At 40.4% G+C, this 18,345-nt stretch overlaps 1 protein-coding gene across 1 annotated transcript in view; it reads right to left on the reverse strand.

Moving 5' to 3' along the window:
• Positions 1–3,438, reverse strand: part of LOC138976091 (uncharacterized) — a 21,918-nt gene extending 18,480 nt beyond the window's left edge. The window contains exon 1 of the mRNA XM_070348909.1: positions 3,198–3,438. The gene's annotated coding sequence lies outside the window, so the exon portion shown is untranslated. The remainder of the gene's footprint in view (positions 1–3,197) is intronic.
• Between the last annotated feature and the right edge of the window lie 14,907 nt (positions 3,439–18,345).

Genomic DNA, 18,345 nt, shown 5'->3' on the forward strand with positions numbered 1-18,345 from the left:
TGTAGGTCACATGACTCACACACACACACATACACCACGACCCTCGTCTTGATTCCCCCCTCTATGTTAAAACATTTAGTCAAAACTTGACTAAATCGTAAAAAGAGACACAAATCAATGCAACCATCGTCAAGGACCTAGTCATCATTCTGTTTTTGTTCTTTCTTTCTTTCTTACACACACACACACACACACGCACACTGACACACACACACTTACACACACACATCAGTATATATATGACTAAGTGCCAAAAGGTGCTCACAGAACAGAAGACGACTTTGTTTTACAATAAAAATGTTTCTAAAAACGGGTGTCTGCTGAAAATTGGTGTGTGTGTGGATGAATGTGCGAAGAGATAGTGGACATCATTTCGTGTGTCTGACTTGAACGGTTTTGAAGTTATCTTTGTTTAAAGTCAAAAATAACGCCAAAACCGGCCATCTGAAAACGGACATCGTGATACCTCGTGTTTTGAATATGCCACAGAAAAATAACAAGAAGCACAAATGAATTGCATTTAGTTTGATTTAATGCCTGAAACATCGCTTTACAGACGAGACCAAACGTCAAATCTAAATCTCGAGAGAATTTTTTTTTTTCGATAACCGAATTTTAAGGTGTCGCACGCAAGATGTGTCGTCATCACGGCATACATTTTTCAATCGCAGATATTTACTAAATTTCTTTTTCAAAAACTCTGGAATTGATGTCGACACGTCAAGCGATAACGGTGTATCAAACTGCTGTCTTTCAAGTAATCCAGCAAAGACTGCAGAACTTTTGAACAGCATTTTTGAAAACGATTTGAAAATTTCGTCATATCTTGCGTGCGACAAAATGTTCGGTAATTAACGGTTATTTTCTTTTAAAAGCAAAATTTACATGTACAAAGATCTACTTCATCTACGGAACCACGTGACACATTCTGTGTTCAAAATTTGTGAAGAAATCACGAACCACGAATGCGCTATCAAGTGTTGAAATTATGTCGTCAACATCTTTTCAGATCTTGCGTGCGACACCATCTTGCGTTCAACATAAAATGTCACTACCTTATCGAGTTTAATGGGTAAAACTAACTATTTGTTGTCTTAGTTTAATCTTCTTAATTAAAAGCGTAATAAAACCGAACTTCCAAGATGAATTTTAATTGAGATTAGCGAAAGAGCGGGCACGCAAGTCGACCTTAAAGTAAAAGAATGATAACACGAGCGTTTGTCGTGTTGTCTTGCGTGCAACACATTGTCCAAAAAGGAAAATGTATATTTTTCTCAGACGTTTTTTAAGTTGAAACCTTGAAACTTCACACACATTTGGGGTTTAATCGCCCCCATGCATGGTAAAAGTCTTGTTGACCCTTGTCAGATTTCAAGGTCACGGCTGGGTCACATGTGGTTCAGAAAACGGATGAAACATATTTTTTCAGAGATTTTTGAAGCTGGAACCTTCAAACTTCAAACAACGCTTTTGCTTAATGATTGTTCAACATGGAGAATTCAAGGTTGATCCTTGAGAAATGTGAAGGTCATAGCAGGGTCTCGTGTGGGTAAAATAAAAAGGAAATTGTATTGAACTTCAATTTATATAAAACCAAAGTCTGGTTGATCTGTTTTAAGATTTAAGGTCAAATCTGTTATTTAAGGTCAAATCAAATAGAAATTTGTTGATGCTTAAATCTTTGAAACTTCCAACAGGTTTGAGGTTTGACAACTTCTGGACTTTGAAATCTGGTATGGTTGATCCTGGTAATATTAATTGGTCAAAACATCAAGATCAACAATTATAAAATAAGCACTTTCACCAATGTCAAGTGAGCAATAGCAGCAAACGTGAGTCTTATAAAGATTATCACTTTTTGTGTAACCTCAACTTGACCCCTCTGAATGCTCTCAATCATGGAAATTGACCACACTTTGATTATAACCAAACAACATCAAAACTTTGGAATGTGTGAAGTTTCAAAGGTGTTGCTTAAAAGGCGTTCGTGAAAATGACAATTGTATGTGTCTGACTTCAATGCGACCCCGCTGCGACCTTGACGTTTGATTTTATCAACCAGACTTTCATCATGTGTGAATGACTTCAAACACTATAAAACTAGTTGAAGAAATTGACAATTTTTCAAAAGTTTAAGCCAGATGGCACTGCTGTGACCTTGAAATTTGACAAACATTAACCAGGCGGTCACCTTTTTTTTAGAAAATATCCTTAAAGGATCTTTAACCTTACTGTGACCTTGGAATTTGATGAGGTTTAATTTAACTTGCGTAGTGTGCCAAGTTTCAAGGCCCTAGCTTCAAAAACATATGAGAAAACCTCATTGAAAAATGTATATGTTTGACCTCAACGCGACCCTGCTGTGACCTTGACTTTTTCAACCAGACTTTAATCGTGTGTGAACATTATACACTAGAACTGTGTGTATGTTCAAAGCTCGTGCTTTTAACGCGCTGAATAAATTGAAAATATTCCACATTTGGACCAGATGTGACCCCGCTGTGACCTTGAACTTTGACAAAGATTAACCAGCAGGTCACTTTTAATGAGGTTTTATAAAAATGCTGAAAGTATGTGAAGTATGTAAAGTCTAACTGATCTAGTATTAAAACATGTAAGACGTGACAACGACAATTTTCCAGTTTGCAAAGGAAATTTAACCTCGCTGTGACCTTGAAATTCAATGTTGTTTAATGTGATGTGCACCATACCTGGAGGTCATTATACTTTGGTTGTGTGCCAAGTTTCAAAGCCCTAGCTTTAAAAACGTGCGAGATAACCTTAATGCTATGACTCAGTGCCGTTTTGAATGATATAACGAACAAAATTATCGTTATTTGTAAAATCATTTGGGTAAATTTATCTTTTCTTTTCGTAATTGGGTTCCAGCATCTGTTGTCTTAACAAAAATCACAATATCAGTCGTGTTTGTCAACTTTTATTTTTTAGCCCCTTTGTCCGCTTTTCGTGCGCACCTTTTGGCACTTAGTCATATACACACTCATACACACACAAACATACACACACGCATACACACCACCACCACCACCATACTCAGACAGACAGACAGACAGACAGACACACACACGGACACACACACACACACGTACACCCCTCTCTCTCTCTCCCTCTCTCTATCTCTCGCCCCTCCCCCCCCCCCCTCTCTCTCTCTCTCTCTCTGATTTCACATAACTCACCTGTTAAGCCGTCAGCCCAACTTTTGACGAACGCCGTCTGGAAAACAAAACACAACACACCAACTCAAGACACAAACGTAGAAGCAAAGTATCCTGCCCTTCCAGATCCCGGACTAATTAAACTCCAATAATGTTCCCACTCTTTCCTCCTCGCTGGTCACAGTTTACGAGACTGTCCCTTGAGTCACACTGAAAATCTAGGGTATAAACCTGGAGAGGTCATGTCGAATCTTATCACACGCACAAATAGAGCGGCTGACTTGGGAGTCAAGGTGCTATACATTTATTCCAGCGTCGCGGACGACGCTGGTATCTGCGGTCGGGAAAGACTTTCCAGGAATTTGCCACAGGGCGCCGCCATGTTTTCTGTGCTCGACTGCGAGCAGACCACAGGCACATTACACCCAAAATTCTTGTAGGCATACACAGACGCAACATAGCATATACAGACAATAACACCCACAACACTTCAACTGCATATGAAAGGAATAAAAATAAATCCGCAAATCAGTCGCGCACAATACACCAGTTAGAAAAACAAGGAGTACCAAAGCGGCGTGCAGAAACTAAACTGACTCGTAGACTGAGAAGAAACATTTATCACACGATGTGGATAGCAAACATTAAAATAAAACAGATAAGTCAAGCAAAAAATAAACACAAATATCGAAAACACAATAAACAAAGGTAAAGAAAACAAAAAGAGATGCTTGCCGACAGTCAGTGTGTGTGTGCGTGGTTTGCCGTGTGCGTCAGCGGGGTGTGTGTGTGTGTGTGTGTGTGCGTGCGCGTGCATGCGTGCCGGCTACGTTCTTGCGTGTGTGCGTTCGAATGAGAAAGAAGAGAGAGAGAGGATTGAACAATGAGGTCACGTTCTCTGTCACATGAATACATATACACACACTGAAGGCTACTTCGGACACGAACACTTGCCAACAACTGTGGTTGGACATGCTTTTGAAATGTAATATTTTTTCGACATGATTTCTGGACATACGAATCCCGCTGTGTTGCCTACTGATGTTGCGAATGATGAAGGTTTTGAGTTGACTGACCTTGAGGAGGGATTGCATCAGGCGTTTATCGTCTCAAATTATATCCTTGCTACTTTTCAGGAGTCAACTATTGCCATTCATGGTAACTTGGATAGTCAATGTTTTTATTTGTTTGATTCCCATCAAAGAAACAGAAATGGTAACCATTCTTCAAATGGCGCTGCAGTTTTGATGTCATCAAGTTAATTCCTTTGCAGAATTGATTGATTTTCTCAAAAGCCATTATCAATGTGAGTATCAATTAACACCTGTTCATTTCTGTCCAACTGCAATGCAAACTCAATGTGGAGGAAACAAGGATTCATTACAAACAAGTCATCCCTGTACATCAACAGATTTATGTACCTCAATCAATACTGCTAGTATGAGTGACAGGAATCTAAAAGAAAAAACAACCAAACGCAAATGTACTACTACTTCTACGACTCGTTTGAATGTAAAACAGAAATGTAACACTATCTGTGACAATGACGGTTCTACGACTCGTTTGAAGGACAGTATAGATCGAACCTTAACCCACAACTACGACAATTTGTGTCAGACTTTTTTGAACAGGAAAATATGCCTCTGTTCAACAGTAACCAAAACATGGAAGATGTTTTTGAAACTTTACAGAAATGTAACACTAGCCTATCTGTGACAATGTTGCTTTTGAATTGAACCCACATTTGTTGAACAGGAGAGAATGTTCCTGTTCAACAGTGCCCAAAACACTGAATCTGACGTTTTTATATTTAGTCAAGTTTTGACTAAATATTTTAACATCGAGGGGGAATCGAAACGAGGGTCGTGGTGTATGTGCGTGCGTGCGTGCGTGCGTGTGTGTGTGTGTAGAGCGATTCAGACTAAACTACTGGACCGATCTTTATGAAATTTGACATGAGAGTTCCTGGGTATGAAATCCCCGAACGTTTTTTTCATTTTTTTGATAAATGTCTTTGATGACGTCATATCCGGCTTTTCGTGAAAGTTGAGGCGGCACTGTCACGCCCTCATTTTTCAACCAAATTGGTTCAAATTTTGGTCAAGTATTCTTCGACGAAGCCCGGGGTTCGGTATTGCATTTCAGCTTGGTGGCTTAAAAATTAATTAATGACTTTGGTCATTAAAAATCGGAAAATTGTAAAATAAAAATAAAAATTTATAAAACGATCCAAATTTACGTTTATCTTATTCTCCATCATTTGCTGATTCCAAAAACATATAAATATGTTATATTCGGATTAAAAACAAGCTCTGAAAATTAAATATATAAAAATTATTTTCAAAATAAAATTTTCCAAATCAATTTAAAAACACTTTCATCTTATTCCTTGTCGGTTCCTGATTCCAAAAACATATAGATATGATATGTTTGGATTAAAAACACGCTCAGAAAGTTAAAACAAAGAGAGGTACAGAAAAGCGTGCTATCCTTCTTAGCGCAACTACTACCCCGCTCTTCTTGTCAATTTCACTGCCTTTGCCATGAGCGGTGGACTGACGATGCTACGAGTATACGGTCTTGCTGAAAAATGGCAGCTACTTGACTAAATATTGTATTTTCGCCTTACGCGACTTGTTGAATCTTTTCTGTCATCTAACTGAATCTGACGTTTTTGAATCTTTTCTGTCATCTAACCCAATTGCTCATGACTTCATCGATCTTGAACATGCCTACTTTTCAAAGAAAGACAGACAAAAGCGAAATCTGCATGTTAGCCATCTGCCTGAAATGGTCAATGCACTTTTGTAAAATTGTCACAGCTGTTATGCACTTTTGTGAAATGGTCAGTGCTGTTGTGCACTTATGCAAAACTTGGTGCTGTGCTGTTAACATTTGAACAAAATGCATTTTGTTCAAATGTTTAGTGCAACTTGCTACTATATAATCGCTGTATGCGCTTTGTGGTAATAATGCACTGTTGTGAAAAGTTTGCGCTAAATGTTGGCACTATGCATCATTGTTGGAGCACCCTCCTGTAGATGCACCATGCTGAAAAATGTACTTATGAATCAAGCATTGACTGAAATAAACAATTTATATATCCAGCACAACATGCAATTCATTAACTTTTGACCCTAACCTTTAACACTTCCCAAAATAAATCTTTGGTGGACATTGCATCGACGCTGTTCATTTTGAATGAACATTTTTCTTGTAATTATATATAGGGTGGCTTGAGTGTCCACACGGTCCGACTACTATACGATGGTCGAGACACTGACTAGTTCGCTTTCTGTCACGTACAGGCGCCGTACAACGGTTCTGTAAAGCTGCTACAAGCGTTTTCTCTGTCTCTGTCAGAACAAATTATTGGTCGATGGTGTAAAAACGCGCTCGAAAGGTCAATGCCTTTTATAAGATTCTCGATCTCGCATAGACTGTTGCTTTGTCAAGATGCTGAGCAACTGCATGGCTGTATTGACTTGGGTGTGGTTGTTGGGTTTGCCCCTTCAAAGAAGACAAAGCAAAATGAAGATTAAAAGAAGCAAAAGTAATACAATTAAATACAATACAATACGACAAACTGCATAACGTTGAAAAATATGTCAGACCACCTCTTTCTTTCTTTCTTTATTTGGTGTTTAACGTCGTTTTCAACCATTCAAGGTTATATCGCGACGGCAGACCACCTCGTTGCACACCGCGTTTTTTGTTTTGTTTGTTTTTTGGAGGTTGTTTTTGTTTTTACTTTTAGCTATCCAGGTTTCCCAATTGCTTCGTTTCCGGCCGATTTATGTGGAGCACGTGATGCGCACAAAAAAATATTGGCGGTCTAGAAGTGTCATCTGCGCAATGATCGCGGCGGCTTTCTTGACCGCCAGGGACGACCATGCACGTTGTGAGACGTCATTCATTAGACCTCAATTGACCTGTTAGTAGAACTTAAAAGCGCAATCGCATTCCCGTAAACACAGTTCTCAGGGCCGGACTACCGGGGGGGGTTATGGGGGTTGCGCAACCCCCCCCCCCTAGCCTAAACATGTACCTCACTTATTTAAAAAAAAAATGTATTATTGTTTATTTTATGCCGTTTCATGCAAGGAGCGACCATTTTCCTATCTCAGAATATGACCTACCCTCCAGCTTCAGGGGGCTTCGCCCCCTGACCCCCACAAGGGGACCTGGACCACCACTGGCAACCCCCCCCTCCTCTTTGCCTAGTCCGGCCCTGGTTCTGCTCACTATTTTAGATCTGGCCTGGCTTTTACATGGGATACGACCATCCCTCCACTTGGTCACATACCAAAACTCAACATCCTGACTGCTTCTCATGCAGAGTTTTTTTTTATGAATATATATATATTGAGGTCTAACGAGTGACGTCTCACAACGTGCGTGGTTGTCCTTGGCGGTCAAGAAAGCCGCCGCGATCATTGCGCAGACGACACTTCTAGACCGCCAATATTTTTTGTGCGCATCACGAGCTCCACATAAATCTGCCGGAAACGAAGCAATTGGGAAACCTGGATACATGTACTTGTATTTCGCAGATCGACAAAAAATGGGTTTTAAGAAATGAATTTGAAAAAAAATCAACATTACCAATAAATCCACTCTGCACAAAAACATTGACGATGTTGATTTTCAGTATGAGTCCAAGTCAGTTGTGGAATGGCCTTTCTATCCCATGTTAAAACAGATCTGAGATGGTGAGCCAAATCTTTTATACGGGAAGCTTCAACTCCCCTTACAGAAAAAAAGGCCCTGTGGCGAGCAGTCGCTGCGAGGCCGTAATTTACCATGCAAATTAGGTTTGCTGCGACTAAGTCGCAGCTAGCTGCGATGTAGTTATATATCCTTATATGGAGATCCCACCCGCGAGCTTGATGTGATGTGGTCGCCCCTAGCTGCGATGTTCCCTGCGAGCTTGCCGCGACCTAGCAGCAGCTAGCCGCGATGTCCTGGACCCCTTACTGTGAGCTTGCTGCGACCAGGTCACAGCTAGCCGCGATGTTCCTGGGATCATGCTGCGGCTTGCCGTGATCTAGTCGCAGCTAGCTGCGATCTAGTCGCAGCTAGCTGCGATCTAGTCGTGGCAAGCCGCAATGTCTTAATTATTAGACCCAAGGTTACAGGTTACACATCCACACCCACACACGCAATCCATATCTACACACATTCACACCCACACTCAGACACACACACAGACACATTTATATACAAACACACATACACACACAAGCCTTCTCTCTCTCTGACTATCCACTTCGAAACTGTCGGTTGTTTTCCATCTTTAATGGACCCAAGCTCTAGAGGCAAGCAGAATATCAGTTACATCACAGACATTGTGTCATCTTTTGTACATGTGACAAACAAACATAATAATGCCTTACACTAATCACATACAAGGCAGTGTAATTTTTACACAAAGACATGAGGATTCAAATACATTCAACAGAAGAAGAAGAAGACATGAAACAGAATATTTTTCACCTCTCTCAAAAAGCAGACTGCTGATCAAGCTTAAATAATAATGTATGATAGGAGGTTGCAGCGTTGGGGATTGGCTGAACAAAAAATCTGCCTCTGTATATAAACGTTCTTTCGATTGCGAAACAGGAAACAATGTACATAGATCTGTCCAGGCGTTTAACTGCATATACATATACTATAATACAAGAGAATCCACTTACTCGACATGTAACTTGTATCAACTGCATTCCAGCGTGTTGATACACAGTCACTACACAGTTACTACAATTCTGAGTGACCTGCTGCAGCACAGCTGGTCTCGGCTAAAAAAAACTTGGTCAACATAGGTGGGGTAGAAAGTGTTAAGACATGCATACACTTGGGTAGTGCAACTCCTGTTGCTGCTAGCTTTCCACTGCGAGGAAGCAACCCACATTTCCCAGTGACTGGATAATAAAGTGAAGAAAGTGAAAAAGAAAAAAAAAGGTTCACCCCTGTTTTGCACTGGGAGTATTCTTAAGCAAACTTGGTCTATTTTCAGAAAAATGAGTGTACTCCACACAGCTTTGAACATCCATAATTAAATCATGTTTCACACTCGTCCGTCGCACAGTTAAATAAGTTTACCAAAACATTTAAAACAAATGTTTCTTTCAATGTTTACTGACAAAAACTGTAATCATGTGTCAAAATACTGGATCAGCTTCGGGATGTGCTTGTGAAGAAAAGTAGTCTAGGAATTGTTCTCGTAGAATTTTTTTCCACTGAGCATACTGCTCGTATTCTAGACAATCATGCGTACGGCGAAATCGTATGGGTTCCCAGGTCTGGTTCACGCAGAAAGGAAGGTAGGTAGAAGGTAAATAACATGTGCTTGACAAATTCAACAAATACTTGTTTCTTGATGTCTTTTTCACCAAGACGAGATTACTGTTCATAAAATGCAACTTTACTCAAACAAATCACTGTAGATTGAAGCATAATAAATTAATTATTATACAAACCCAATACAGTTATGACTCTGAGAGAGTACATTTGAGTTAAAAAAATATATAAAGAATACAAAAACAACAAACAGGTCATGTAAAGCGATATCAAAACATTCAGTCTGAAACTAATAGATCAACACTAAAAACCTGGGATCAGTCATCATCGAAACTTCTTAGGTCTGGCTAGCCGAAACCAAAAAACTGAGACGGGTCAAACTGGTCTTGGAAGCATGCGAACACAAGACCAGCTAGTTTGCATTCACTGATTTTCTGTAAATCTGAGCACATTTTCAGAGTAAACATATCTTAGTATTTAACGATTCAGAAAATGATAAAGAATGCAATGCAATAATTTTAAAATCTGATATTGCTATTTTAATTTCAACCAGAATTTACTGGGTTGCTTGACACTTGCTTTCTTTATTTGGTGTTTAACGTCGTTTTCAACCACGAAGGTTATATCGCGACGGGGAAAGGGGGGGAGATGGGATAGAGCCACTTGTCTTTCTTTCTTTCTTTATTTGGTTTTTAACGTCGTTTTCAACCACGAAGGTTATATCGCGACGGGGAAAGGGGGGGAGATGGGATAGAGCCACTTGTCTTTCTTTCTTTCTTTATTTGATGTTTAACGTCGTTTTCAACCACGAAGGTTATATCGCGACGGGGAAAGGGAGAGAGATGGGATAGAGCCACTTGTTAATTGTTTCTTGTTCACAAAAGCACTAATCAAAAAATTGCTCCAGGGGCTTGCAACGTAGTACAATATATTACCTTACTGGGTGCTCGACACTAAACCGTTACAAAAAAAGAAGAAAAAAAGAAGAAAAAGAACAATCAAACAATGTGTGTGTGGTGTATTCATTTATACATCCAGGGCACACCGTAAGTTGTCAATTCAGGTAAACACAGGTAATGCTTTGTGTACAAAACAGGTTAATTAACAAATAAGTTAATTAATTTCAGAGCTTCCTAGCAGATATACAATCCCATAGTCCGAACCGTGTCAGAGATTAGATGATCAAAAGTTGAAGTTATTTGATAAAAAAAAAAATGTAGTCACCATGGTGGCCTCAACTCTTTTAAAAAGCGAAATATGACATGTCGATGTCATGCAAGACATTTATCTGAAAAGTTATATTGAACAAAAAAGAAAAAAGTCTTGGGATATCATCCAGAAGAATCCATATGTAAAGTTTCCTCAACGTCTGTCTGGCAGTTTTCCGGCAAGGGCTCTACACACACACACACACACACACACACACACACATCATAAGTGGAAGACATCAGAATATCCCTAAAGAAAATCGTCTTTGTATTGAATGCAATGTCATAGAAGATGAAATACATTTTCTAGATAAATGCAATAAATATGTTAAATTAAGGGATGAATTTAAAGAAGATGCTTCACATATCAATATGAAATATGCTAACAAAAATCCAAGTAACTTATTTTTAGAAGACGAAGTTCAAGTTCGTCTTGGCAAATTTGTAACGGATTGTTTTAGCATTGTATAATGCATTATTTGTTGTTTGTTGTGTCAATAACTTTACTGGTTCATGACAATAAACATTATTCTATTCTATTCTATTCTATTCACACACACACTCACCATCAACTTGTTTTGATTCACAGTCTATCTGAATACATTTTGTCAAAACTTGACTGAATGTAAACAAGATCCAAGTGAGGCTTGGCTAGCTGAAACCCGAAGATTGAAACGGGCCGCCCTGGTGTCCGCAAAGCATGCAAACATAGGACAGATTTTCCATTATTTTGAGCTCAGAATAAACATAACATATCTATATATTTTTGGATTCAAAAGTTCATAAAGAATATAATTCAATCCTTTCTGAATCGGTTACTAAAAATAAAAAAAATAAAAATCCCTGCGCTTAGAACTGTACCCACGGAATACGTGCGATATAAGCCTCATATTGATTGATTGATTGATTGTTACTAACCTTTAAATTTTAATCATGAATGTTAATGAAGAAAATAAATTCATCAATTATTCAGCTTCTAAGCTGGAACGCAATCTCACAGTCCGGACTGAGTTAAAGGTTGTTTGACAAAACTTCCAATCAATTTGATGAAAAAATGCCGCCTCAAATTTTTTTAAATGGCGGATATGCATTATCAAAGATATTTATCAAAAATGAAAAAATCGTGTGACGAAGAAGAATTCACATGTAAAGTTTCATAAGGATATGTCCAATACGTTTCTGGGAATTGTTCTAAACACAAACATACATACACCAAGATCCTCGTCTTAACTCCCAGTCTACAGGAACACATTTGGTCAAAACTTGACTAAATGGAAGAAAAAGAAAAGAAGGAAATAATATGGATCCAAAGAAGAATGTAGATTGCATACTCACTCCAAAGCTGAATACTCTTTATTAAACACCAGAATCACAGTCACATATTTTCTTATCAAAGCCACACATATTTCTCACACAATGACATGTATATGTTCCAAACTACCCCTCCCCCCCTCTCCATCTCTCACACAAACTGGGGAGACCCCCTCACACACACGCACGAAAGCACACACACACATACACGAACGCACATACATGAACGCACACACATGAACACACACATACTCAAAACACACACACTCAATTCATAAACAACTGTTTTTTTAAATTCACGGTAAGATGCATGTTCCAAACAAAATCATAAACAATTGCAATCACACTGCCTCAAAAGTTCAAACCACACTTCTTGCCGTCTTGTATTCATTCATATTTCTGTTTCCACAATAGAAATGTATTGATCTCAACTGGGTGAGCGTCTTGCAACGTTTCTGCAAATTTGTATAGTCATATTCACTCACCACGTTTGCTTCAAAGAAATCATGTCAAACTACGTATCTACATGTGTTTCTTTGTGCCACCTATGGGGCATTGTGAAAACAAGAGCATGCGTGGGTTTGTTTGTTTATTGTTTCCAGAACCCAGGGGGTCTTTCTTTATTTGGTGTTTAACGTCGTTTTCAACCACGAAGGGTTTATCGCGACGGACCCAGGGGGTCAAGCGAGACCAATTCAGCATTGATCTTATTCTCCGTTTCATTTTCGGCCTGACCTTTAAAAACTAGAATGCGAGCAGTTTTTTAACATGCCAGCTGGCATTCATCTGTACAGTGGACCCCCCCCCCCCTTTTTAAGACTTCCTCCCTTTTAAGGCCCAATTTTCTTAGACTTTCTGTTCATATGCTCAGTAAATTTACCCCCATTTTAAGACTCCCTCCTTTTTAAGACCTGATTGTCTCAGATTTTTGGAGGTCTTCAAGGGGTGGTTCCACTGTACCAGGAAACAGCCAAAGATTAACATAACTCTCCACACCCACAGTACACACAAACTAATTACACACAGCTCTTGAAATATTTCTCTGCACTCTTGACGTATACCAATCACAGACCTTAGAGCAACATTAGAGGGATATATATCCAAGCCAGCATTCTTTCTTTATTTGGTGTTTAACGTCGTTTTCAACCACGAAGGTTATATCGCGATGGGGAAAGGGGGGAGATGGGATAGAGCCACTTGTCAATTGTTTCTTGTTCACAAACCAAGCCAGCATGACAAAGAAATTATCTGAATAGCACGGTCCTCTACTTGGGAGATCAAATACCAAAAGGAAACAAGCCCTTTTTCAGAATGAAAGTCGCTTCACTGTAATGCTTCTATCAAACCTGACCATTAATTGGGCGAAGTCAACTTCCACCAAATACCCGTGTGACTTGGAATAATAGGTCGTGAAAGTATATACTCGCCTAACACGCTTCAGATTTACTGACCGATGTGAATGCGTGATATATTGTGTAAAATTCCATCTCACACGGCATATTGTAAACGCCATGAGCCTCCCTCTGGGAGGGTATGTGCGTAGAAATACTCACTAAAAAATAAAATAAATAAAGCTACATGAACGGTCCTCTACTTGGGAGATCAAATACCAAAAGGAAACAAGCCCTTTTTCAGAATGAAAGTCGCTTCACTGTAATGCTTCTATCAAACCTGACCATTAATTGGGCGAAGTCAACTTCACAAGTTCCACTTGACGCAGCTCGCTGCATGAAGCTTTGGCACTGAATTTTCATTAAAAAGACTTCGCGAAGTCAACTTCGAGCACAAGTAAGGATGCCCTTCACAGCCTTTCAGAGAAGTCGGTGCGCATGCTAAATCAGGTTCAAATTTTTTTGCCTCTAGAGGCACTGCATTGTACCAGACAACGCATTAATTGTCAAAACCATGAAATTATACAAGCAGAATTAGCGATGCAGTGGTACCACCCTTTTAAGACCTTATCTTTTCAGATTGTCTTTTCATAACCTCTGTAAATTTACCTCCATTTTAAGACTCCCTCCTTTTATAAGAACTGATTGTTTCAGATTTTTTGAGGTAGTGTAAAGGGGGTTCCACTGTGTCAGATAAAGGAAGAGCATACTACAGTTACCTTAGCAACATGCTTCACGACTGTGATCTTAGTGTAACTGGTACAAAAACAGTTCCCATCAGGCATTAATGCACAAAGCTTTTCAGCTTGACGAGATATCTCGTCTGCGTCTCCAAAAGAGTGTTTTCTCTTAAGTGCCAGGGGATGGTTCTGCATAGCTCTCACTTACTTCCCTTTATTATTGGACCTTGACTGAGTACTCTGCCATGGTTGTTTCTTTCTTTCTTTCTTTATTTGGTGTTTAACGTCGTTTTCAACCATGAAGGTTATATCGCGACGGGGAAAGGGGGGAGATGGGATAGAGCCACTTGTCAATTGTTTCTTGTTCACAAAAGCACTAATCAAAAATTTGCTCCAGGGGCTTGCAACGTAGTACAATATATGACCTTACTGGGAGAATGCAAGTTTCCAGTACAAAGGACTTAACATTTCTTACATACAAGGTTGTCGTCACCAAGACTGAGACTGGTCTTTTTTGCACAGAATCAAATGACGACATTTATAACAAATGACGTCATTATCAAGATTGGTACATAACGTATTATTGTGCATAATTTCTTTGTGATCCGTTGTGTTTTCGTAAAGATACAGTGTATTTAGTCATGTAAGCGAGAGACACTGGCCTAAAAAATGGCGGCAAAAAGCACATTTTCAGAGAAGGATTTTCGATCCTACATCAAAATAAGAACGGCACTTGGTAAAACGGCCGGTGACATACTTGAAGAGCTGAGAACTGTAAGCCCAGGCACAGCACCATCTCGCGCGACAGTTTTTTCGGTGGGCAAAGCATTTCTCAACAGGGAAAACGTCTGTGGAAGATGCAAGGGGAAAAGTGAAGAAACCACCTGTAACCGACAATAAAATGGTGTCCCATGTGCAACGGTTAGTTGATGAAGATCCCCGAGTGAGCAGTCATTTTATCGCCGAAACACTGGACATTTCGTCGTCGTCTGTCTTGAGAATTTTAAAACACAAACTTGGATACACAAAGGTGTGCGCGCGATGGGTACCACATTTCCTCACTGAAGAGAACAAGAGGTGTAGGGTTACGTTTGCCCAACGGCTACTCAAGATATACGACGGATGTGATCAAAAACGCTTGGATGAGATCGTGACTGGAGACGAAACTTGGGTGTACTTCTTTGAGCCAAAAAGAAAAGCTCAAAACAAAGCATGGATAAAAAAAGGTGCCAATGCCCCTCGGATTGTGCGAAAAAGTCGCTCCGGCAAGAAGGTTTTATACACAATATTTTATAACACAAAGGGCGTAATTTTTCAAAAACCACGCGAAAAAGGCAGAAGCATCACTGGGGTGTACTACAAGGAAAAAGTTCTTGCTGGCATCGTTCGTTACTACAAGAGAGCCAGACCAACTACAGGATTGAAAGGGATCAAATTACTTCATGATAACGCACCTGCTCACAAATCCAAGGTGGTGAAAGAGTACCTGGAGGAAGAAAACTTTGAAACTTTGCCACATCCTCCCTACTCTCCTGATCTTGCACCCTGTGACTTTTTTTTGTTTCCTCATCTGAAAAGACAATTGGCTGGGCGTCGATTTGACAGTCGATCAGCCCTCGGATCGGCTGTTTTCCAGTGTCTGAACCAGGTGCCAAAAAACGGCTTCAAACGGTCATTTCTTGACTGGGTCCAACGACTTAAACTGTGTGTAGCCGCTAAGGGAGAATACTTCGAGGGTTTGAAATAAAAAACAACTGCATCATCTAAAGATTTCCCGGTTTTTGAGACCAGTCTCAGTCTTGGTGACGACAACCTTGTACTGCTTGACTAAAATCTTTACAAAAATTGACTATATTCTATACAAGAAACACTTAACAAGGGTAAAAGGAGAAACAGAATCCGTTAGTCACCTCTTACGACATGCTGGGGAGCATCGGGTAAATTCTTCCCCCTAACCCGCGGGGGGTCCATGGTTGTTTATGATTCTTACTTGTTAGAACAAACATATCTACACATAAGCAAGATAAGTAAACTGGCAGACTCTTAGTCATGGAATTCGGTGTTCTTTCTTTATTTGGTGTTTAACGTCGTTTTCAACCATGAAGGTTATATCGCGACGGGGAAAGGGGGGAGATGGGATAGAGCCACTTGTCAATTGTTTCTTGTTCACAAAAGCATTAATCAAAAATTTGCTCCAGGGGCTTGCAACGTAGTACAATATATGACATTACTGGGAGAATGCAAGTTTCCAGTACAAAGGACTTAACATTTCTTACATACCATACTTTCCGGGTCATAAGGCGCGACTTTTTTCCTCGAGTTTGACCCCTGCGTCTTGTAAAACGAAGCGTCTAATCCGTGTATGAAATACGAAAAAAAAAAAAATCATGGGGAACAAAACGTGATAAGAACTCACCTCCATCTCGAATACCGGTAGTTGTATTTTTAAATTCCGTGAGCACAGTTTGATTTCATGACACACCCTCACACAGTCACACAGCAACCATGCCGAAGACGAAGCGGCTTGCGTACGATGCCGAGTTCAAGTTGAAGGCTATCGAGCTTGCTGAGGGGAAAGGGAATCGAAAAGCAGCATTTGAGCTGGGGATCCATGAATCCATGGTTCGGAAATGGAGAAAACAAAAGACGGAGCTTGGAGCCTGCAAGAGGACACGACGGGCTTTCCGTGGATGTGCGGCGCGATGGCCTGAACTTGAAGCACAACTGGTTGATTGGGTCCATATTCAAAGGGCTGCTTCGAGAGGATTGTCGACTGTTCAAGTGCAGTTGAAGGCCATTGAAATGGCACGGACAATGGGGATCGACAATTTCGTAGGAGGGGCAACATGGTGCTACCGCTTCATGAAGAGAAACAATCTGTCAATGCGTACCAAAACTACTTTGTGTCAAGAAATTCCTGCTGATCTCTTGGAAAAGACGACTCTTTTTCGGAACTTTGTCTCTGAACTGATCGCGGAGGAATTCATTGGCCTCGATTTCATTGTCAACATGGACGAAGTACCACTATCGTTTGACATGCCACTGACGCGCACGATCAACAAGAAAGGAGAATCCTCGGTCTCTATCAAAACAACAGGACATGAGAAATCAAACTTTACCTGTGTGTTGGCCTGCACCGCTTCGGGGATAAAACTACCTCCGATGCTGATCTTTAAAAGGAAGACGATGCCCAAAGAGAAGTTCCCCGCTGGCATTGTGATAAAGGTCAATGTCAAAGGTTGGATGGACGAGACCATGATGCACAACTGGTTGGCGGAGTGTTTCACCAAACGACCGGGTGGTTTCTTTCGACGAGCCAAAACACTCCTGGTCATGGACAGTATGCGAGCTCACATCACTGTTGGAGTGAAACAGGCAGTGAAGTCCGCGAACGCACTCCTTGCTGTCATTCCAGGGGGGACGACCAAATTCCTGCAACCCTTGGACATTTCCGTGAATCGATCCTTCAAGGCTTCTCTTTGCAAGTTGTGGGAGCGGTGGATGACTGAAGGGGAGCATTCGTTCACGAAAACCGGCAGAATGCGACGCGCAAGCCTTGCTGAAGTTGCTTCATGGGTTGTACAGGCTTGGGAAGAGGTCCCAATTCGTGTGATCATCAAAGCATTTCAGAAAGCTGAAATTGTAGCAGACGACAGTGCCGACCTTGACTCCCCTTCTTCTGAGAATGAGAACGACCCTACTGACACGAATGCACATCCGGCGATGACAGACGAAGCCATGAGGGCGATTTTCCACTCGGATACGGAGGACTCGGACTTCTCTGGATTTTCCGGGAATGAAGGCGATTAAACCACCAGGCAGTCAGACAGTCGTACAGGTGAACCCTTAATTACCAAATAGGACAGTGCTTAATATTTCTTGTTATCTTTGCTTTTTCACGATTTTTGTGTGAATGCTTGCGTGTGACTGTCAGTGTCATTTTCGATCTTTCGATTTGCATTCTTCGACCGTTTGTTACCGGTATACATTTTCAATTTTGGTGCGCCCTATCAGACCCCTGCGTCCAATGGGTGACTGAATTACATTTTTTTTTAAAAAGAAGGTCTTATGCGCTGTAGCGCCTTGTCACCCGGAAAGTACGGTACTGCTTGACTAAAATCTTTACAAAAATTGACTATATTCTATACAAGAAATACTTAAGGGTAAAAGGAGAAACAGAATCCGTTAGTCGCCTCTTACGACATGCTGGGGAGCATCGGGTAAATTCTTCCCCCTAACCCGCGGGGGCTCCATGGTTGTTTATGATTCTTACTTGTTA

This window comes from Littorina saxatilis, linkage group LG9 (genome assembly GCF_037325665.1).
Source record: "Littorina saxatilis isolate snail1 linkage group LG9, US_GU_Lsax_2.0, whole genome shotgun sequence".
NCBI classification, from domain to species: Eukaryota; Metazoa; Mollusca; class Gastropoda; order Littorinimorpha; family Littorinidae; genus Littorina; species Littorina saxatilis.